Source organism: Dasypus novemcinctus, chromosome 3, assembly GCF_030445035.2.
Source record: "Dasypus novemcinctus isolate mDasNov1 chromosome 3, mDasNov1.1.hap2, whole genome shotgun sequence".
NCBI classification, from domain to species: Eukaryota; Metazoa; Chordata; class Mammalia; order Cingulata; family Dasypodidae; genus Dasypus; species Dasypus novemcinctus.
This window is the reverse complement of record NC_080675.1, coordinates 170599292-170622881: the sequence shown is the minus strand read 5'-3', so window position 1 is coordinate 170622881 and position 23590 is coordinate 170599292. Positions and strand designations below refer to the sequence as shown.

The following is a 23590-nucleotide window of genomic DNA, read 5'->3' as shown; positions in this document are numbered from 1 at the left end:
AGCAATGTAAATATTTGCCGGCTTCCTGAAGGCTAAAGGAGGTGAGCCCAAGCAAGGCACCAGGCCTCCTCCCTACGACTGCCCTTTGTGCAGACAGGACTCTGGTCCTTGGCAGCAAAATGCAAAAATCACATATGAGTTAGCTACTGTACAAACAAGGTGCTCCTAGTGCCAGTGAACCCATCTTTCTAGTTCACAACCACAGTCCAGATGATCCCCTTTACTGAGGCTACTACTGATGGGTGCTACACAAGCTGTACATACTACACAAAACAGGTAATGGCACCACTCCTTCACTTATGTACTATGTTACAGTGATGAGCATTTTAGAAATAGTATTATCTTTATAAATATTTATATATACTTGTATATAACATTTACATATTTTATATTTTATTTGCCAATTCATGCCATCATCTCTCTCAAAATGGCGATCCCAGAAGCTCTTCTTAAATTAAACCAGATTTACTCTTTTCTTCTTCTCTTTGCTGTTTTTTAAAAAATGCATTAAATTTACACAACTTGTGAAATGGAGCTATTGCCTTAAATAAGCCATTTCCCAGACAAGCTCCTTCTTTGCGGGGCAGGGGGGCAAGGTAGGAGGAAAGGAAAGAGTATTTTAGGACCTAAGGGACTTGGAGCCACTTGCTGGCAAAGCACCACAGGTACAAACAGTGAAGGAGGCATGGCATTTGGAAAGCAGGCCAGGGCATTTCTAAGAGGTGAGTGCATAAGGACAGTAAAAAAAAGCAGGCTTGCGACATAAAAATAATGTCAGCTGGCCTATTGGAAGGGTTTCAGCTGACCAAGTTGGACAATGAACTGTGCATGGGAGGAAGGGAGGGATCCAAGAACCTCAACTCCTGATCACTCCTGGAGGACAGTTAGGAAAAAATGTTGTTTACAATGTAAAGTAGACATAGAAAATCGGTAGATTTCAAAGGACCCATCTTCACATCTTGTTTAGAATACAAACAAGATGTGAATCTTGGCCAATGTGACAAAAGAACGAAATAAGTTTTCCTTGTGGCTACTCTCAGATTTCCCATATGATGAGGCATGAGACCATGCCAAGCCCACGCGCCTGGCTCAAGGTCATGGCATCCCCTCTGAATCTTGGTCCTCTCGGCCTCTAGTCTGGCTGCCCCTACTCCATCCTCCACCCTGCAGTGAAGGATAACCTAAACACACACACCTGGCCACGCCCTCCACTGCACGCCCTGCCTTGGGCCTCCCGCCATGCCCTGTGGCCTGCTGACCTTTTTCTGTCCAGGTTCCAATAAGCCAGCACTATTGGCCCCAACTCCACCCCGAAGAGACACACCTTGTGCTGAGCTATTTTTACCGGCAGTGCCTTTGCTCCAGCTGTTTCCTCTTCCTGGCAAGCTTTCCCTCTCTCCCTTCACACCAGTTTTCTCCTGACCAGCTACCACATGTCCCTCAAGATTCCCTTCCAATCGCTTGCCAGGGGAGTTAGCCATACTCTGTGCACCCTGGCATAGTACACCGTACAGATCCCAGGTAGCCTGACCCACTGAAAGGGTCTCTATAACTCCCACCCCCCTAACTGCAGGAGCCAGAGCTCGGTCACCTTGTGTTTGTCCCAGGGGCACTCAAAAGACATTCAGCACTTAGGGAAGACGTGCTGAACCGAATGGAATACAGACCCACTTAGCAAACCTAAAAAGGCAAATACATCCTTCTTAAAACTTTTCATTTTGAAATACTTTCAAACTTACAGGACAGTTACAAAAATAATACAAACCTCATGCAGAGAATTTCAACAGACACCCCCCCACCCCATACCCATATCCACTAATTTTAACATTTTGTCACATTTGCTGTATCATTCTATCTTTATCTAGTTCAAATATATCTTTTGAAAATATGCAAAGTATACAATACACAAAAGTATATCTAAAAAATAATGTGCCCCATAATCATGTCAATTTGTTTGTAACATGATTGGTGTTTGGATACTGCCTTCCAGGCCACCCAACCCCATCCTCCAACTAAGGTAGGATAAAGTTCTCAAGGTGTGTGTGTGTGTTTGTGTGTGTGTGTGTGTTAGGAAGGGACTGCCTCGGCAACACCAGGGACTTTCTCAGTCCAATGTAAAGTCAACTATGCACAGTGAGTTTCACAATCTCTAATTTGAGGACATACCACCGACTGATAAGGCGCTGTTTTTAATTAACTTCACAATAACAAACAGGGTTTGCAAGACGGAATTCTTCAGCTCCACTTACTGCATTGCGGTGGGGGTTTACTAGGTGTTTTTGTTTGTTTATATAATTTATCCACAGATCACAAGAAAGAAATTAAACAAAACCCAGAATAGGTGCCCTGCCACACGGTCTACCTCAGGGAGGAAATGTGGAACAAAAGAACAGAATATTTTGAAATTTATATAAAACATAAACATTCAAGAGATGCTGCTAAAACAGATCAGGGATACTTTAACTTGCTCTGTGATGGTCTGTCTGAAAATACAGCTGCCAATAATTCCACTTGTTCCCTTCCCCACGAGCCATTCTTCCCACCAGGAGCTAGATTCCCTCCCCACGAATCTAGGCTGGAAAGTGACAGGTTTGGGCCAAGAGAACATGGTGGGACAGTGCTGTGTCCACCCCACTAACAGGCCTGGAAACTTGCGCTTTCACCTCCTTGGAAGCCTGGCGCCAGGCTGAGAAGAAGCCCAGCGTGGAATACCCACTGATGAGGGGCCTGGAGGTTGAGAAATGGAACCGAGGGCAATGTTCATTTTATAGTTTATAGGAACCGCCAAATGGTCTTCCAGAAAGATGGACCAATTTACATTCCCACCAACAATAAACCTGTTTGCTTCACCCTCATCAACAATGGGTGTTATTCTTCTTTTACAGTTTGGCCACTCTAACTGGGGGAGAAAAAAGGAGTATGCCATTTTAACTCGTATTTCCTAAAGTTGATCCAATCTATGGTTTAAAAAAAAGTTTGTTTCAATATGCATTTTCCTGATTGATGTTTATTAGTTACTTGTGATTGTGTCTTCTGTGAATTGTTGGTCCATAATCTTTCTCCATTTTTCTATTATGTCACATTTAGCTTTTTCCTATTGATTTGTAGGTAATATTATTTAGTCCTTCATCTATTACATATTGTAAATGTTTTCTTACAGTCTATTGTGTATTTTAATTTTATCTTTTTCTCATGATTTTTATATTTTGTAGTTAAATTTATCAGTCTTTTTCTATGAACTTATTTTTTTCTTTTTAAGCGGTACTAGGGATTGAACCCAGGACCTCGTACTTACAAAGCATGTGTTCAACCACTGAGCTACACCTGCTCCACTCTATGAATATTTTTGTGTTTTGTATTTTGTTTTCAAAAGAGCTATTCTAATGCTTGATTATAAAATCATCTCCAGTATTTCCTTCTATTACTCCTCTAGTTTTAAAAACATATGATGCTTAAATCAATTAATTTTTATAAATGATGGGAAGTAAAGTTCTAATTCATTTTCTTTTCCAAACAGATTAGCTAATTGTTCTTATGCCATTTTTAAAAAGTCCATTCATTCCCTGATTTCAATTGTCATTTTTTACATAATTCAAGTTCCCAATTAAATATTTAGATCTGTTTCCATATTCTCTATTCTGGTTCACATCTATTTATCTGTTCCTTTGCTAATATAACACCGATTGACTACTACAGTTTTATGGAATATTTTGAGATTTGATAGTGCAGGCTCTCTTCACTATTCTATTTCAAAATTTTCTCAGCAGTTTTTGGGCACTTTATTTTCCAGATGAATTACAGAATTAGCATGTTCCATGAAAGGGAATTTTGGATGGAAACATAGCAAACATATTAATTGGGGGAGAACTGACACCTTTACAATACTGACTGGTCCCATCCAATAACGTGGTATAGCTCTCCATTAGTCTGGTGCTTATGTCCCATAGCAAAACTTTATAGCTTTCTTCATGTCTTAAAGAATACTCAGTTTTTAGAACACTCATTTGCATGTACTTCTCTCTCTCTTTTTTAGCTATTCTTGGGGTTGAAGCATCTGGACCTGTTCTATTTCTAATTCCCTAAAAGCAGAGACAATGTCTTCCATGTCTTAAGTAATCTATTTGGTGTTTTGTCCAATGTTATGCTGTGGCCAGTGGTTAGTAAATGAGTGTTAAGTAAGAAAAAAGCTACAGCACAACAGAATATAGAAGCCAGTCTGTCCTTCACTTTTGAACCTATTTATATTTAACATCTGGTTTGCTAACCGAATTGCACAATGGGAAAGACCTCAAGGGCAAATCTGGACCTCCCAACCCCAAACACACACACAAACACAAACTGACTTTGGGCAGATAGAGTTTACATCAGCAAGGACAAATGGCTGCTGGACTTTTTAAAAATAGAGTTGGAAGAAAACAAAAGAGAGAGAGTGAGTTCACAAATGCGCAGCTTTGCCCAAATCACTGGGTGATCAATTCTTCTTTATTGGGCCCTGAATCCCTTGGTCAAATTACTTAATGGTTATTAAGCCCAGACTTAGCGGTTATTTCCGTTGATTCTCTCTGTGTGTCTCTCTACAAAATTTGCACAAGGCTTGGCACACAGTAAACGTACAGGATATGTTGTCTTAGATACAGCACTGCCCTATCCCCACAAGTCCTTTCTAAAGAGTGGACCAAATGTGCATCAGCAGTTAATCCTTGACATTTAAAATTTGGATCAGACAGGGTGCTATGGGTGAAGCAACCAAACCTACTTCTAATTTAGGTAAAGAAGGGAATCATATCAGAGGGATACTAGGGTGCTCCCCAAATGGGACAGGAATCTGGAGAATTGAGCTTGGAAAGAGGGCAGGATCCAGGAAAGATGCCAGGGGGCCGCTCTAGGGATGTGCTCTTCATACAGCCAGCACCAGCGCCACTCAAGAGGCAATGTCCCAGGAGTGGGACCACGTCTTGAGCTGTGCTTGCCCCTGGTTACCCCAGGGCAGCAAGGGGGGATCTCTTCAATTTCCCAGTGGTTGGGTAGGGCACCTGATTTCTCACCTGCAGGTAAGAAGAACTTTCCCCAAAGGAAATGTGTGTGTCCTCAGGAAGGAAGAATGGATGCTGGGCAGCCAGAGAGCAATGACTGTCCCACGTAAGGCTTTGTGCTAGACTTGTCTTTGGTTCAAGAGACTTCTTCAGGGCCCCTGAAACCCCACTGCCCACACCAAACCATCCCGTTTCCATCTAGTTCTTCTGAAGTCTCCACTTTCTCTCAATCCCTGTCCCCAAGCCTGGCCCCAACTCTTAGCTTTTCACATATTTCTCAAAGGTATTTACTTGCCTCATAAGCATCTGCTTCACTTATAACACAACATAGATGAGAATCAGGCAACATAACTGCTCAAGGGTTTTTTTCCTCACACACCCCATCTTTGTAAAAAAGCAAATCTGACCACACACACGAGAGTTTGCATTGTCTTCTTTAAAGGAGACATCTGGAAAAGCAGAGGCTTTAAGACTCCTGGTCAACAATCTCAGGGAAAAGTAGCACATCTTGAACCCATCACTTTGGCCCCACCTTTTTGACTAAGTCATTTTCCTTCTCCTCCTCCATCTCTATTCCCATCTCTAATAGTAATCACAATTTTAAAATGAATTCTCTGATAAATATTAATAAATAGTATCAGTCTCATTCATTTCACATGGCTATTACTGGAAGAATTGACTCAAAATAAAATTGGCAACAGTTAAAACTGTTTGTGGTATAATTTTAGTATTGTCAAAAACTGAGAGAAGAATCCAGTCTTCATAAAAACATTGAGTTCCACAAAATTTGACCTTGAGAATTGGACTTGGAGGAAATAATAGCCACAAGAGAACTAGTTATAGCAGAAGCTATGGTCAAAAAACCCTGATCATTGAATCGGAGCTCTGTAACAAACTTTAAAGGGAAAACAAACCTGATGAAGATAAAAGTCAACTGTGTTGAATTAAAAAAAAACTCACAGTGGAATCAAATTCGCTCAATAGAGTTTATTCCAGAAAATATTTTCTCAAAGAAAACCCTGATGTAAACATTTGTATTCAAAATGTCCTGGGGTTCACTCCCCTGAACCTTTGTGCACTGAGGGTGCTGGTGGTTGGAAGAACTGCTCACACCCTCATCTTGCATGCTTCTTTCTCCTAGTCTGGGACGCGCAAAGGAGATCTGAGTTGAAAAACAAGGAGCTGGCGGGGAAGATTCCAAATGCAGGGCTAGCTCTGGGGCTGGGAGGGGAGAGACTGGGCAGGCCACCTGCCGAGAGAAGCAGGGGAAGCCAACTGAGTAATCTTGTTTGTCCTTCTAACAAGGAAATAATAAAGCTCATCATTTTACAGAGAAAAAAGGCATGGGAGGCAATAGCCACCATGCTCTAATTCCGTGGGGGAAATAAGATAAATAGCTAAGGCGAAGGCCACTGGAATCTTATTATAGCTAAGAAATGTCACGTGGCGGGAAACCCAGGGCCTCTCCCTTAGCAACTTCAAGACACATTAAGGCTATTCCTCCAAGCCCTGTAACAAAGGAGTTTAACAAAGGAGTTTAGGGGTGTTTGAGGTACTGATCATGGATCTATGGCCAGGAATTTATTTATCTCCTTCTTTCAACACTAAGCATGATAAATAAACCACCATTTTATCTACAGCACTTTACAGTTTCTCAAAGTCCTTTGGGCAGATGATCTCATTTGCCTTTGAAAACAATTTTGTGAGACAGGCAGATGCCCATTTTACAATGAGGACCCAAGGCCCAGAGAATTAGTGGCTTGGCCAGGGTCAAAAAGCTAATCAATGACAAGAGTTGTGACTGCAACTGAGGAGTTCTTGACCATGACAGCCAGCGCTTATTTGGATTATAAAATAGACATGAGAAGGTCAAACAGAAGCTTTCATTCCAGACTCCGATGACTCAACTAGTCATCTTTTTAAAATGTTAGTTATCTAGAACGAATGTAAATGGGGTTTCACATTTTTTAAACGGTCCTTTCTAGCCTCTAGTTTAAAAAACATATCAAATTAGCACATGAATATATTCTGGTATTGGCCATTTTCAAGGCTGTGGCCAACAAGGGGCTTTTAAGCAACACAGAGTGCCCTGGTGGTCATTTCTAAAACAGGTTGGCTTAATGAGGACTCAGTGAATTGAGGGCTTCCCAGCCAGAAGCCGGCAATGTGCTTGGGCAACTGCAAGACAGCAGGGCTGCAAAAGTCATGGCAAAGAATTGCTTGGAGTGAGTCCCTTTCCTATTTTAATCTTTGCTCTTCTCCTCAGGCTCATTCTGTTTTTGAGTATGATGGGGTCATGCCTCACCACCTGCAGTGTGGTTCTCAAGTACAAGAACGAAACACGACTTTCGTCAAAAGTTTCCCTCAAGTATTCCCAGGAAGGAACACACTGTCTCTTGGAGCAGTTCCCCTCCAGGGCTGGGGCAGATGGCTGGGACTTCAGCTAAGCACCAGATGACATGGCGGGGGGCGCTTGAGGGTAGGGGTTAGGTTGTAAACAAACAAACAAAACTCAGAAAAAGCACATATTTAAACATGTGAGGCTGCAGCAAGATGTTCCCTATGATGCAACTCCACTCTACATGAGAAACAGTATCAGGGTAGTAGTTAAATACTACAATGTTAAAAAAAAGCAGTCAGGAATTCATTTTTAATTTGTCCCCTGCCTAAATCCAAAGGCAACACAATAAAGAAAGAGCTCTACTCCCAGAATGATCTACTTGCAGGATTCTATCAGGTATCCAGAGCCACCTCAGGCATTTACCAGGAGCTTAAAAGATCATCTGGCTGCTTGGTGATTTTTTTTGTTTTTTGTTTTCACTGACCAAAGTAGATTTTTTGGTATTGTATCTTATGTTAACTGAGTAACTTGTAACATTGATATAAAATAATTTTTAAAATTAAAAACAATAATTAAATATGGAAATTTTAATACACGTAGAGTGCTTGCAATAATTTTAAGTGGAAATCGGAAAACAGAACGGTATTATATGATGATATCTATTACATATACTATATATGGATATCAACAGAGACATAAAATGGAAAAATCATACCATTATATGGTTGACTATAGTTTTTACTTTTTATTTTTCTAACATTCCTTATTTTATTATCTTTTATTTTCTTTATTTTTTTTCTTCTTTATTTTCTTTTAAATGATACATTAAAAAAATATGAAATCCCCATATACCCCCCACCCCACCCACGCCACCCCTTCCACATCAACAAACTCTTCCATCATTGTGGCACATCCACTGCACCTGGCAAATACATTCTGGAGAACCACTGCAGCACATGGACAGTGGTCCACGTTGTAGTCCACACTCTCCGCCAGTCACCCAGTGGGCCATGACAGGACACACAATGTCCAGCATCTTTTCCTGCAGCACCACCTAGGAAAACTCCAAATCCTAAAAATGCCCTCACACCATATCTCTTCTTCCATCAGCAGCCACCGTGGCCACCCTCTCCACATCAGTACTACAATTTCTTCCCTTACTAATCACAATAGTTCCCCAGCAGAACACCAGTAAGTCCACTCTAATTAACACTTTATTCCTCCATCTTGTGGACCTGGGATGGCTATGTCCAGTCCCACTCTACATCAAGAGGGGGTTTAGATTCCACATGGATGATGGATGCAATTCTCCTGCTTGCAGCTGTAAGCACTCCTGGCTCCCTGGTGTGGTGGTTGACCCTCTTTACCTCCCTGTCAGCTGGCCAGGGTAAGTCCAAGAAACCAGAGGGCAGAAGCTGTAAGTATGCTGAGGCCCAGGGCCTGGCCATCACATGGACAGTTCAGAGATTCAGGTCTCCTGAGTATACACCAACCCAAACACCAACTACAGGTCCGGTAAAAGTGACAGAAGAGGCATGTGTAGAAAGGTTATATCTGAGTCCAACTCCATCACACTCAGGAACACAAACTCCAAAGTAGGGCCAACTGACATGGCCCTGAACTCCAGAGCCACCTGCCTTGACCATAGAACCTGTGTGTCGCTGCAGCCCTCAGGAGAACCAGCACCCGGGTTTCCATCTACCTTGGCTGTCTCTGGTACCCTGCTGAGGCATACATAAGCATCACCCCCTGATGACTTTCTGACTCTTTTGGAGACTCTTAGCCATATAAGCTCTCTTGTCCTTTCCATTTCCCCCTTTTTATCCAAAGTCAAAAAGCAGTGTTTAACACCTGATATTACATGTAGGCTGAGATATTCTGCCAGTCTGAGTTGGCCTCTTTGTTCATGGTCTTTTTGTAGTTACATCATCAGCTGGTGCTTGGTAGTAATCCCTTGGTACCAGGGAGGCTCATTCCCGGGAGTCATGTCCCACACTGGGGGGAAGGCAATGCATCTATATGCTGAGTTTGGCTTAGAGAGTGGCCACATTTGAGCAACATGGAGGCTCTCAGGGGGTAACTCTCAGGCACCCCACAGCTTGCTTAATGTTTTAGCATTAGTAATAAGGTTCATTTTAAAAGTGTGGAAATGAATAGAAATGATGGTAACACATTATAGTGAGTATAACTAACGAAGGCTGGTTTATAAATGAGATTGTGGCTGGACGTAAATGTCAACTGAAAAAACTAGAGAAAAATCTAGGGAATGGAGAACAGCGATTTCGGTGGTAGATGAAGACTGTGGTTAATAGTATAAATGTGAAAATGCTCGACTTTTACAAAGTGCTAAGACTATGGTGATACATGGGAAAATTACAACTAATGTAACTTATGAACGATAGTAATACTCTAATATTTTATGGTAATTTCAATACTAAGGGGCAAGAATAGGCGGATATAAGGGATTATGGGCTTTTTCCTTTTGGAGAAATGAAAACATTCTAGACTGAGGTAATAATAGCACAAGCCTATAATGAAAATGAGAGCCACTGAGTGTACATTTTGAATGGATTGTATAAAGTGTGGGACTGTAATACGAGGAATTCAGTGGTGGATGATGGACTGTAATTAATAGGACAAATATGAGAACATTCTTTCATCAATGATAACAAATAAATAATATTAAATGGGGTGTTAATAATTGGGTGGGTCAGGGGGAAAATATACCAAATGTAAGATATGGGCCATGATTAGTAGTAGCAATATTTTGAGGATGCTCTTTCATAGTTTGTAACAAATGTTTTACAACAATGCAAGGTATTGGTGGTGGGGAGATGTATGGGAGCCTTGTATGATGAAATGCATGTCTGTTTTGTAAATTCAAAAATTTTACTATACACTTATTGTTTATGTATGTTCATGTGTGAATGATAAATTTTAACAAAATTTTATTTTTTTAAAAAAAGGTCACCTGGCAAAACGAGAGGCATCTTTTCAAGGGTGTGTGACTTTAACATGACAGCACGCCAGCTCTTTCACCGTGGCTCAAGGAAAGGCGCCTGTGAGCAGAACCCTGGAGGCTCCCGAGTCCACAGGCTCTGGCTTCTTCCTAAGGCAGGCTGCTCACCTCTGTCCACACAGTCTGTGGTTTTAGCATTCTGCCCCTCAGGCTTCCCGCTCCGCCCACATCTGAAGGTGCCCTTTGTGGCTGGGGCAGAGGAGCCAGTGCTCCCGAGAAAGCCTCCTTTGAAGAGAGCTCTCTCCGTCAGGCCTCCAGGGCTTTGCCGCATGGCGGTTTCTCTCTGTGGCTGATAATGTCCTTCCCTGGCTCCTGCGGAGGACACTGGTCAGGGTGTCCGTCAGGAGCTGGGACTTTCAGGAGAAACAGGCACAGGGCATTTCCTCAGTTTCCAGAGAGCCTGCCCATCTTAACAGGCCCTGCGCTCTGCCCAAGCAAATGCTCAGGGAAAGACAGACAGATTTCCAGTTTCAGGCCAGATATTTGTCCACGGACAGGAATAGCGACCTTGACTCTGACCAGGACGGCAGAACCAGGAGCGTGCAGCCGGAGCCTGGGGCCAAAGGGAAGCCGTGATCAGCTCTGAGCACCTCAGCCTGTATTTTCTTTTGGCTCTTTTCCTCTGATTCAACAAACTTGACAAACAAGGGCGCTGCAGGTCACAGAGATTAGAGCAAAAGCACACCGTTCCTGCCCTTGCACTTCACAGCACCGAGTGGGGTCACGATGGGAATCCAGACAACTACAGTCACGGCGTGGCGGGCTGGCGGCAGCACTAGGAAGAGCCGGCGGAACCAGCGAGGCAGCGGGGTCCAGGTTCCCTGAGAGAGGCGTTTCTAGCACCCAGTCTCTGAGGCAGGCCTGGGCTAGCTGGTTCTCAGCAACGCTGAGCGCAGGCATCAGCCCACTGCAGGGGTGAGGACTGCAGCCTTGCCTTGCCTGGGCCACAAAGCCTGCAGGTCGCTGACCCGTCCAGGGCTTTCCTGACTGCGCCACACTGAAGACTCCTCGGCTCCCCCAGCTCTAAGTTAAAGTAACAGGGAACATTGTCTGTGTCTGCTTTTCCTGTCTGAGCAATTGTGAAAAGGCTACTTTCTAGAGGGAGTTTCTATTAAATCACGTTCCTCCAAATCAATAACTGATTTTGTTGGAACTTGTCTATAATATTCATTACATACGTTAAACGAACAAGAAACATTGATTTGATATGTTTTTCACAATGATAATCAACTTCTTAATATTAGTGAAGCTTTTTTTCCCTGCAGGAGCTATTTCTAGAAGGTGACTGATTTGAACACTCACATTTGATTATTTCTAAAATGGGGCCAGAGGTTAATAAAATCATGCTGAATAACCTTCCCAAAGAGAGTAAGACCCAGGAGAGTGATGATGGGGAGAGCAAGGGGGGAGGAAGGTGCTTCTAAGGCGAGGGGTGTCTGGTTTGGGGAAGCATCTTTATCCTGTGTTCATGGGTGAGAATAAACCCATCAGGACGAGCCTCAGTTGGGGGGAAAAACTAGGAGCAGAGATTTTCGGCAGCTCCAGGAGTCAGAAAACTGAGCTCTGGACCTGTCCTGTGCGCACGTGTAAGACAGAGGGGGGCGTGGAGAGGACGTGTGGGCCGCCAGGGCACACGGGGAGGTAAGGAAGCAGGGAAGGGGCAGGACTCTGAGAGTTTGGGAAACTCTGCGACTACTCCTGGATCCCGAGCACCAGCTGTCTCCCCTCCACACTCCTGGAACCCACGACTCCTGCTGCTCTTGCCGCAGACCCCTCTCCTCCCTTTTGGCCTCTCTGCTGCTCCCCCACCCCGCTGGGCTTTCCCCTCCTCAGCTCGGATGTAGCCCCCCTGGAAGGCCTTGCTTTTCAGGAGCCCCAGATTTGGAGGAGACCCCACACACCCAGTCTCTAGTCCTGCCGGGAAACAAGGTTGAGGCTGGGAAAGACACCATCGCAAAATGGCAAGTGGCATACCCAACTTCCCAAACATCCATTAATAGACTCATCAGAAGGACGTTTTGGACCACAGCATTTTCCTCCACTGGAGCCAAATACTTCTTCACAGCTGTTACACATTACATTTTCACTATTGCTGCTGGATGTTCTATTCCTGAATTGTAGGATTATGCACAGGAAAATTCCAAGGCAGACATTGTGAGTTTTTTTTTGCCTGAAATGACCAAAAGTAGCCTAAGGAGACAAAAGAGAAACCATCTTCTGCTCCTACAACTGGTTTCTACAGGACAGAGGCCACCGGGCAGAGCTGACAGCTGTGGCCCATGGCGTGCAAGCTACAAAGCACGAATGTTAAAAGACTGTGCAATAAAGCCACTTGGGGCACACTTTTTGCTCAAAGGAAAAATAAATTCAATTTTAAAGTACAAAGAAAACCAGGTAAAAACCCTGAGAATTGTATTCATTCACTGAATGTGTCTGATGTCATTACTCTGTGTTCCACAAATACCACCTAGGGCCAGTTACACAACTCCATATGCAGATTGAAGGACAGTCCTCTCTCCTCAAAATATTACAGGTGACACATCATAACACTGGCCTGGTTTGGGTACCATGTGTTAAGAAAGGTTGTAGTTTACTAAGAGGCTCCAGGGTTCCACCTGAAAATTCCATCCATTAAAAAACGAGTCCTACAAAGATACTCGGCGTCGCCTAACTTTTGGAGAATTCATCACAGCTTCTGCAACTGGGTCCTCAACGTGCTAACCACAAAGTCTCAAACTCACTCTTCTTGCCCAGAATTCATGCTGATGACACCACTCCCTGCCTCGCCTTCCCTCTTAGCAGGCATTTGAAAACGCTGCAGGCGCTGGCCCAGCAGGATGCACAGAGGACGCCTTGTTTCGTCCGGTCTCCCCTGGTCCCCTCTCGGCTGCCTGGGGGATGCCACCTCTCAGCCCAAGGCCACTTCAGCATCTGGGACAGGGTGGGGGGTGGGCAAAGGTAAGAGCTCAAAATTCACATCCCGTTTGCCACTAATCCTGGCCAGGAGAACCAGAATATTTAAATGTGAAGTTCCTGGGCTACTGCATGGAATACGTTTTTTAAATACGTTCATTGAGAGCCGCCTTTAAGAATTACAGTGCTGACATTTAACATCAGCAGCTGGTACGATATCTTGCTTTTCTTTGACATGCAGAAAATAAATTCATAAAATGGCAAACAGTGATGTCAGAAAAAAGATGGGTTCTTAAAACATGTAATGAAAATTATGTTACTTTTGTCAATAATTATACCTACAATTACTGATAACCCACACTCAAAACCTGTTTGTTTTTGTTCCCAGGGAATTTACAATCATGAGGAGATAAGAAGAAAACCTTAGAGTACTCTTTAGGGCTCTGAAGACTTCAACAACTGAACTTAGATGGGGAAAACTCAACATCATAAACATGTCAATTCTCCCTGAATTATCTGTAAATCTAACAGACCCACAATAAAAATAACAGCAGGATTTTTATATGTGGAATTAAAGAAACATTCTGAAGTTCATGTTGAAAAAAATGAACCAGCTCTAAGAGCCAAGGAAATGATGAAAAGAGCAATGAGCGAGTACTAGCACCACCCTTACCTCCCACAGTGAAACATAAACCGACAGATAGCTGCTCATGGTACATATTCAGGCTTAACAACAGAACAGAGAAGACTGGAAATAAACCTAAATATATCCAGGAAATTTAGTAGGATCAAAAAGTAGCATTTCAATAAGTGGAATAAAGATGCATTTTTCAATAAATGGTACTGGGCACAGGGTAGTCATCTAGAGAAAAATTAAATTGTAGTTGCACCTCACACCAGCATAACTTCCAGAGGGATTAAACATTTCCAAATAGAAAATGAAACCATACCAGGGCTAGAAGAAAATTTTAAAATAATCCTGCAATTAAAGAAGACCTTTCTAAGGAAAACAGAAATCCCAGAGGCCATAAAAGAGATGATTAAAAAATTTGAGTATGCAAACACTTTTTAAAAATCTGCATAGCAAATTCCACTGCAGGCAAAGTCAAAAGACAAATGACAAACCGAGAAAAAATATTTGCAATTCATATCACAAAAGGCTAATTTCCCTGATATATAAAGAGCTCTTCAAATCCTTAGGAAAAAGGCCAAGAACATCAGAAAAATGGGCACAGACTACCAGTAAGCAGTAAATAGAAAAGGGAATCAAAATAGTTTTTAAATGGATAAAAAGATACACAGTGTCTTTCATAAAAGAAAAACAAATTAAAACTTCAGTGAGAACGGTTTTTGTTTTTTTTAGGTACCAGGGGCCAGGGATTGAACCTAGGACCTCATATGTGGGAAGCTGGTGCTCAACCACTGAGCCACATCGGCTTCCCTAAGTTGGTTCTTTCTTTTGTTTGCTTGTTATTTTTTATTTTTCAGGAGGCACTGGGAACTGAACCCAGGAACTCCCATGTGGGAGGTGAGCACTTAACCACTTGAGCCACATCTGCTCCCTGAGAAAGAATTTTTCACTTACCAGAGTGGCAAAGATCAAAAAGCAGAAGTCCTTACGTTCTCAAGCCTATGGGGAAATAGGCACTCTCCTCATACGGTGCTGGTGGGATAAGCTTGGGGGCAACAGCTCACAAAATTTTACATGCACATGCACATCCCTTTGATCCAGCAAGTGCACTTCTAGTTTATCTTACAGATACCTGACACACGGGCAGGATGATGTAAATAAAAGTTATTCACTGCAACACCCTGAGAGCAAAAGATTAGAAATAAATGACAACTCCATCTTGGAGACTGGTTAAATTATGGTCCATTATGGAATACTAAGCAGCCGAAGACATAAATGGAGGATACTCTTCCTACACTCACATGGAAGAATCTCTAAGAGACATTTCATGAAGAAAAGCAAGGAGCATAACAGTATATGGTATGCTACCATTTGTGCGATTAAAAATATACATGCATATACATATGGGGCTGTTTTTGCATAAAATATGTCTGAAAAAACTCTCAAGAAACGTAAACATTACTTGAAGGGAACTGGATGGCTAGGGGAGTCTTTTTACCCTTTTGTTCCATGTGAATGTTTTATCTATTTTTAAAAGTTAACACAGGGAAGTGGTCGTGGCTCAACTGATGGAGCGTCCGCCTACCATATGGAGCGTCCAGGGTTCGATCTCCAGGGCCTCCTGACCCATGTGGTGAGCTGGCCCACGCATGGTGCTGCGGAGCACAAGGAGTGTTGCCCCACATGAAAAAAAATATGTGCAGCCCACCCAGGAGTGGCACCACACACACAGAGAGTCGACACAGCAAGAAGATGCAACAAAAAAGAGATGCAGTTTCTCAGTGCCACCGGACAATGCGAGGGGACACAGAAGAACACACAGCAAACAGACACAGAGAGCAGACCATGGGGGGAAGGGGAGAGAAATAAATAAAAAATAAATCTTAAAAAAAAAAAGTTAACGCAAGCAATAAAGGAGAAAGGCAGTGTTTCTGATATGCATTAACTATTATAACTTGACTCGGATAAACCTAAGGGCCTGTTGACGGTGAGGGCACCGTGGAGGGAGAGAACAGGTCATGGATTCTTCTGGTTGGTGAGAGAACTGTTGGGAACCACTGTCACTGCTTTCTTTTTTTTTTAAAGATTTATTTATTTATTTGTTTCCCCTCCACCCCCCACCCATTGTCTGTTCTCTGTGTCTATTTGTTGTGTCTTCTTTGTCTGCTTCTGTTGTTGTCAGCGGCACGGGAATCTATGTTTCTTTTTCTTGCATCATCTTATTGTGTCAGTTTTCCGCGTGTGCGGCGCCATTCCTGGGCAGGCTGCACTTTCTTTCGTGCTGGGCGGCTCTCCTTATGGGGCGCACTCCTTGCGCATGGGGCTCCCCTACGCGGGGGGGCACCTCTGCATGGCATGGCACTCCTTGCGCGCATCAGCACTGTGCACGGGCCAGCTCCACACGGGTCAAGGAGGCCCGGGGTTTGAACCGCGGACCTCCCATGTGGTAGGCGGACGCCCTAACCACTGGGCCAAGTCCGCCGCCATGTCACTGCTTCTTAAGCAGGGTGAGCCCTGAGCAGAAATGTAAAAGGAAGGAAACGAGGTGGCGGCCCGGGTGCTTTCAACGAGGAACACAGTTCCTGGAAGCTGACAGCAACCACCATGCGTGGCTGTGGATCGGCCCTGCTGAAAGGGCAGCCCTCGCCTAGGGCATGAGAACACAGAGACATCTCCTCAGGCAGCCGAAGGCTCCACCCCGGGCAGTGAGACCTTCACTCTGGTCCACACAGGGAGAGGCCGTCACAAACCCACACAAACACGCAGGTGCCGGAAGGTCTGCGGAGCCGAAGGCCCACTCTCTTGACACACAATGGAAGAATGCAAAGGACAGTGGCTGATGGAACTGCTCATACCTATTATTAGCAAAGAAAATTACGTATGACTTTCAAAACTGCAAAGGATGAAATGAGGATTCAGAGTCCTCTTCACTTGATTTCCAATCAGTTTGAAAGAGAAGAAATCAAGAGTTGAAAACGCATCCACGCCCTCTGAAACCTTATAAAACTACTGTCATTTGGTTTTCTTTTCATCTGTATCTATTTGAATACAGAGTAGTTACATTAGTTATAATAATGGTGCGTAGATACCTAATTCTGTCTTCTGCTTTTTTCACTTACTCCCCGTTTTTACATATAATTATTCTATCTTGTTTATATTAGCTAGAGTTTAGGGAGCAAACGTTTACCAAGCCCCTTCCACGGGTCAAGTGTGTTACGTACTTTAATACACCCTGACGACTCTTACTATTTGAACCCTCTTGAGACCAGGACAGTCTCTGAGGTTTGGCAGGCAGCGGACCTGGCCTTGGACCCACGTCTGTCTGTCTTGAGACAGCCCACACTCTTTCCCCTGTATTATTACACTGCTGCTGCTGCTATCATTGGATGCTTTTGTTACCAATTTTTACTATAATAAGCAATGCTGGTAAGATTATCTTTACACATTTAGTCTTTATCTTTGTAGTTTAAAAAGTCCAAAATGCTGTTCTCCACTCCCAAGGTTACTGTTTTTAAAGATTTTTTATTTATTTATTTCTCCCCCCTGCCCCCAGTTGTCTGCTCTCTGTGTCCATTCACTGCATGTTCCTCTGTGACCGCTTCTATCCTTATCAGTGGCACTGGGAATCTGTGTTTCTTTTTGTTGCGTCATCTTGTGTGTCAGCTCTCCGTGTGCAGTGCCATTCTTGGGCAGGCTGCACTTTCTTTCATGCTGGGCGGCTCTCCTTATGGGGCGCACTCCTTGTGCATGGGGCTCCCTAAGCGGGGGACACCCCTGCGTGGCAGGGCACTCCTAGCGCGCATCAGCGCTGCACATGGGCCAGCTCCACACGGGTCAGGGAGGCCCGGGGTTTGAACCGCGGACCTCCCATGTGGTAGACGGACGCCCTAACCACTGGGCCAAGTCCGCTTCTCAGGTTACTGCTCTTGAGAGGCAACTATTTTCAACTCTTCTAGCTGCCCCCCTCCTCCATATTTGCCTCCATATTTCTAAATGACACACTCACCCTGCTGGTTCTCCGTTTTCAGATTTCAGTATCATCTCCTCAAGTTCCTACTACAGAAGATATTAGCTCTTCTACACTTCCTCTGAAACATGCACTTTCTCTCCCCATGACTTTCAAAATTGTTATAGCAACACTTTTGTTTAACTTAACTTGCAGTGTTTATATAATCATGTAAATATTCGCCACGGTCAAGTCATGATTTATATTATATTATGTTATTTTACATTATATTATATTAATCATATTATATATATATTACATTATATTATTTTCTATTATAATACTATATTTGCTTTCCTGTAAACTTATTTTCTTCAAGTTATCAATTTTATCATTTTATCATTAGCTTAGTTTTCTATGCATCAACCACTCATTTATCTCTAAACTTTAAGGGATTCTCAAGTCTCTCATTACAGTCAAAAGCATCAAGCAACCACCCATTTTGTTTTTCCTGGAGACATCCCTCCTGGGCCTTCTGCCACCTGCTCCCACCTGGAACAGCTGCTGGGCTGGGCTCGCCTTCCCTTCCCCTCCTTCCTGAGAGGTCCCCTTGCGGCTCTCCTATGTCCTAGACCCCATGGCCGCTCCTCTTTGGTTTGCTTCCTGGTTTTGGTGAAGGACATCTTCCACTAGCTTCCTGAGGAAAAGTGAATTGGAAAAAAAAAGTGGGGGACAAACTCTCTATATCTGAAAATGTCTTTATTTCCCCTTCATACTAGATTTTGTTTGGCTCTTATAGAATTTATGTTAGTAATGATTTTACCTCTGGATTTTGAAGGTCCTGCTCCACTATCCTACAGCTCCTGGGCTAACGTAGAGATCCAATGTCATTCCAATGCCCTGCCCTTGCGTGTGGCCTGTTTTTTACTCTGGAAGTTTGAGGGAACTTGCTTTATTACCAGTGTTCTAAAATTTCATCAGGAGTCTTGACTGGGTCCTGTTCACTCTTGGGGCTAGGGTTTCAGACGCTCTTCAGTCTCTAGTCTTAGGTCCTACAGTTACAGAATAGCTATGAGGCATTTCTTCAATCATTTCCTCCCCTCCAGTTTTGCTGGTTTCTCTTTCTGGAACTGCTCTTATTTGTATGTTGGATTTCCTGGACTGATCCTCTTATCTTCTCTTTTACTTTCTTTTCTCTCTTTGTCTTTTTATTTTACTTTCTGGAAGAGAGCCTCAATTTTAAGTTCTAATCTCTCTATTAATCTTCTTTATCTCTGCTCTCATATTTTTAATCTTCCGAAGCTCCTTCCTGTTCTCCGCATGTTCCAGCTGTCTGGTCTTTTATTCTTGCCACAGGGATGCATATCTTCTCTTATCTCTCCGAGTGCACTCATTACAGGTTTCCTTATTTAAATTTACTCTGGCTCATTTCATTGTTTGTGTTCTCTATTTCCTTTCTTCTTTGTCTTTCATGTTAGAGGCTTTCCTCAGATGCCCAGCGACTCTTGCTTGCCTGCTCTTATTTCAGGAGTAGGCACTAAAAAGTTGACACGGAGCTACATGTCTACACAGGCAGGCCTGTCAATGGGGGTCCCAGCCATCTGCTAGAGGACACCCAAAGCTGGTCAATTTCCCCACAGGAGAATCCTCCCACCTCCTTGGGGACCCAGGTTGTGGGTGGGGAGCCTTCAGTACCCTCAAGCTGCCAGTCTCCCCTGGAGTGAAGGTGAGACAGTTGCCTGGCTGCGTGAGATGGGGAGGAGTCTGGGGAAATTTCCACTAATCTTCATGTTTTCAGACACATTTCACCCCTCATCCCCAGAGATACCAAGCGCCTCCAATTCCCGAGTCTTCAAATCAGCCTGATTCCTCTAGAATTTCCCCTTTGCAGGCTTGGGTTTCAGCTTTCCCTAGTCTTCTCAGTTTCCATGCATCCATCTGTTTTCCACTCATCTGCTCCCATATCCTCTCCTATTCTCTATGTTTTTTAGAATTTTCCTTTTTTAATCCTTTATTGTCATTTTATTGGGGATTCAAGAAGAAGCAGAGATAAACCTGTGTTTAATCTGCCATGTTTTTAAAGAACCTTTGTTTAAATTACTTCTTTGGATTAAATTCAGAGTAGTGGGACCAACATTTTTACTCCTTTATTTATGATCTGTAGTCATGTATTTACTCAATAAGCATTTTAAAAGTACCTACCATGTACCAGTGAGGATATATGGTGTCAGAAAAAGAACAACAACTCAGGGGTCAGAGAAAACCAGGGTCGATCTCAGTTCCGAGAGCTTTGTTACTTTGGGCAAGTCAACTGACCTTGTTGAGTTTAATTTCACTCATTTGTTAAAAAGTAGAGGGTAGCAGTGGGGCAAGGAATAACAACACCCATTTTGCAGGCCTGTGCCTAAGATTAAAGGGAATATATGAAAATCACTGAGCTCAGAGGCTGATGAGCTCATGGCATGATGAGCCGATGATAACAGGCACCCAAGAAATAGAATGTTTGTTGATGTTGACAATAAATTTTTTCACAATTTGTTTTGGGATACAGACTAAGAAATAATTTTAATGAAAATAAAGATAAATTCTACAATGGAAACACCAAAAGCTAAAATATCACAAAGAAGAGACATACTCGCTCTGAGGGCAGAGCAGCATATCCAGGAAGGCTTCCTTAAAGAGGTGTCAGCTGTGCGCTCTTAGCTAAGGAGCTGGGTAAAGGTAGGAAGGGATTCTAGGTAGAAAGCATGGCAAGTGTAAGACACCACAGGAGAGAGCACGAGGCACCCAGGAAATATGGGGTAATCTGATGTGCCTAGAACAAAAGGAGGGTGACAGGGAAGTGACATGATCAGATTTGCACTTTAGAATGAACTTGGTAGTGAGTAGAGGCAGGGGTAGAGAACAGAGATGTAGCTACTGCATTAGTCCAAGCAAAAACTGAGGATGCACCAAACCAAGGCAGAGGCAATGGAATGGTGAGGACAGACGGATGGATAGACTGCGGGAGGTTCAATTGACAGGGGCTGGTTAGGACATGTGGTTAAGTCTGTACTTCTGACTTTAGGCATGGTCATGAGACTTCCTTTAACCAATGAGATATGAAAGGAAATGACCAAGAGTCACTTCCAGACAGCAGCCTTTAAAAATTGGCACGCGAGTTGCCACATCCCGTGCCCTGCCTCGGTGGTGAACGTGGACACATGGTTGAGCTGATGCCTCCAGCAGCAGGGGTCCCCGCGGGACTAGTCGGCAGAGCCCGCCTGCTGATTAGAGTGCCCATGTAGCGGGAATGAAGAACAAGGGTGTGTGGTTTGCAAGACACTGATCTGAGTTGGGGGGTAATTTGTTACCAAAGTATAAACTAGCCTATCTTGACTAATAGGATTTGGAATTTAAAATTTATATTTAAAATCAAAATGTCCAGGACACTCATGGCCCTGCTGCTCCCCGACCTTTCCCCCTGCCCGCCTCTGCCTCCTCTGCTGGCTCTTCCTGCTCTCAGGCCTCCTCTGCCTTCTGCTCTTCCCTTCCAGCAGCTGGTCTAGACTCTGCATCTCTGGCCTTGAACTCACACCTGTTCTGCCACATTTGCACCCATCCATGTACACATCCCTCAGACATGCCACAAACAAAACAGCTTTCCCGAGAGAGCAGCTTCCTCCTTTGACATCTCTATTTCTGTCGAGAATTCTAATCTTCTCTCAATGGCTCAGAAACCCTGTGTTGCCTATGTAGGGTTCAGCTCTTTCCTCCAGGGCCAAAGCCTTTTCACATTCACCAACACGTACTGATTCTACCCTGAATGGTATCTGGGGACTGAGGGCTTTTCGAATCAAACAGCTGTGGTCCCACCAGATCACCGCAGAGGGGACCTGCGAGGAGCTGGCTAGGAAGCAGTTGTGGGGACCAGACCAGTGACAGGGTCCAAAGCCTGCTAGCAAACAAAACCAAAGAGCAGAACAAAGGGCTAAGTGGTGGCAGGTCCAAAGGTCAAGCAAACAGCACCCAGGGGATCTTTGGGAATTGCAAGAGAGATGGTCAAAGTCCAGTCAAATGAAGAGCCTTTTTTTGCGTTATTGAATTATGCATTCTGACACTTCACTGTACGTGTTCCCACTTGAACACCCTACAAACATCAGTGTGCACTGACTGCCAAGGAGCAGCCATAGACAATACAGAGAATTTTAAGACAGTCAAGGTTCTCAGAGTATAGTTTTGGGGTGGGGTGAGTGAAGAGAGATGCACATGGGGCGAGATAGCATTTATATCCCCTGCTGTCTGGTAAGTACCAAAGGGACAAAGACGGATGCAAGGTAGAGGATACCAGAGCAGTAGGATGTCAGAAGGCCTTGAAGAGTGGGGAGAGTACTAATGGACAGAAGAAGGTAGAAATATGCGAACAAATATCGAGTGTGGTGCATGGGAGGGTGTGTGTGTATACAGTGAACAGACTAGAAGAACAGGCTACTAAATATTATTAATCAGCTATTTATATATATTTATATGGATCTTTTCCCACTGAGCAGAATGTTCCTTTATTCAAATACCAAGGAAAGAAAAGTATGTACTATTAGGGCTTGGCCGATTTCAAGTTAAAAAGACCATTATGGAGTTTCTTACTTCATACAAATAAGGAATTACTGTTTCAGCCTTCGTGATCTAGCTGAAAACAGTAGCTCAGTGTCTTGCCAGTGAGAGCATTTGCGCTACATGTCACGGGAAGTTGGGGGGTATGCAGCAATGGCATCATTCCCCAATGGAAAGTTAGAAGAATCCACAGCCTGCCGCTTCTCACAGACCCCTCCCTGCCTGGGAGGCCACAGCTGGTTCTGGGTCAGCTGCTGACCTCCGGGCAAGGAGGGTTCACAAATGCTCCGGATTACAGGCTCTTTGAATGACTACCTCAAATGATAAGTTGTCTGGCTTGCCGTCATGCGCCCATGCTGACCCAGAGCCCTCATTCTATGATTAGAAGCTGATGCCAGGGTGGAGACAGAGGGTGGCTCGTGAGCTGCCACGGGAGCTGACATTTCGAGGCTGCACACGACACTGCCCTGCAGGCACCTTGGGCAGATGAGGAGCTCGGAGCAGAGGATGCGGCCCTTGGAAGCGGGCATGGCGCGGCCTGGCAACTGGGGGTGGCCGCGGGGATGGCATCTCACCCAACCCCGTGAAACATCACTTCGTAAAGGATGACAGCTTTCTGTATGAGTAATGGCTGCCTAAAATTTCGGGGAGGGGCAGATATCTTGACAAACCCAGGAAAACGTTTTCCTCAAGTTATATTCCACCTGATCAATTCTGATAAAGCAGCTGAGATCCCACGCCACCCCCAACACATGCCATTTGCACTGAGGTGCTCTCGGTGCCGCTGAAGGGGCCAGGCTTCCAAAGTCACACTTACTGCTGAGCAGAAACTGCAACCAGCTCTTAACTCTGCACACCACGGACGACGATGGGGCACTGACAGTTTAGAAAGCCTATTTATTCACCCTCTACAATACATTTTTAAAGTCCATTAGCTGTCTCGATGCTTTACTAATACAGTACAATTTATACTATTTCAGGATAAAGTGCACTATGTATCTTTGCGAAGGGAGTCATGTGGAGTTGTAGGCAGAGAACAAACCAATTTGGGATCAAAATTGGTAACCACTGAAATCAAAGGGTCATACGACATGTGAAGCTCGTAAAAATTGATTAT

General features: G+C 43.9%; 1 protein-coding gene across 5 annotated transcripts in view; it reads right to left on the bottom strand.

The window, feature by feature from the left end:
• The window catches only part of ABHD2 (abhydrolase domain containing 2, acylglycerol lipase), a 100125-nt gene that overhangs the window by 39735 nt on the left and 36800 nt on the right, over nt 1-23590 (bottom strand). The window lies entirely within an intron of this gene.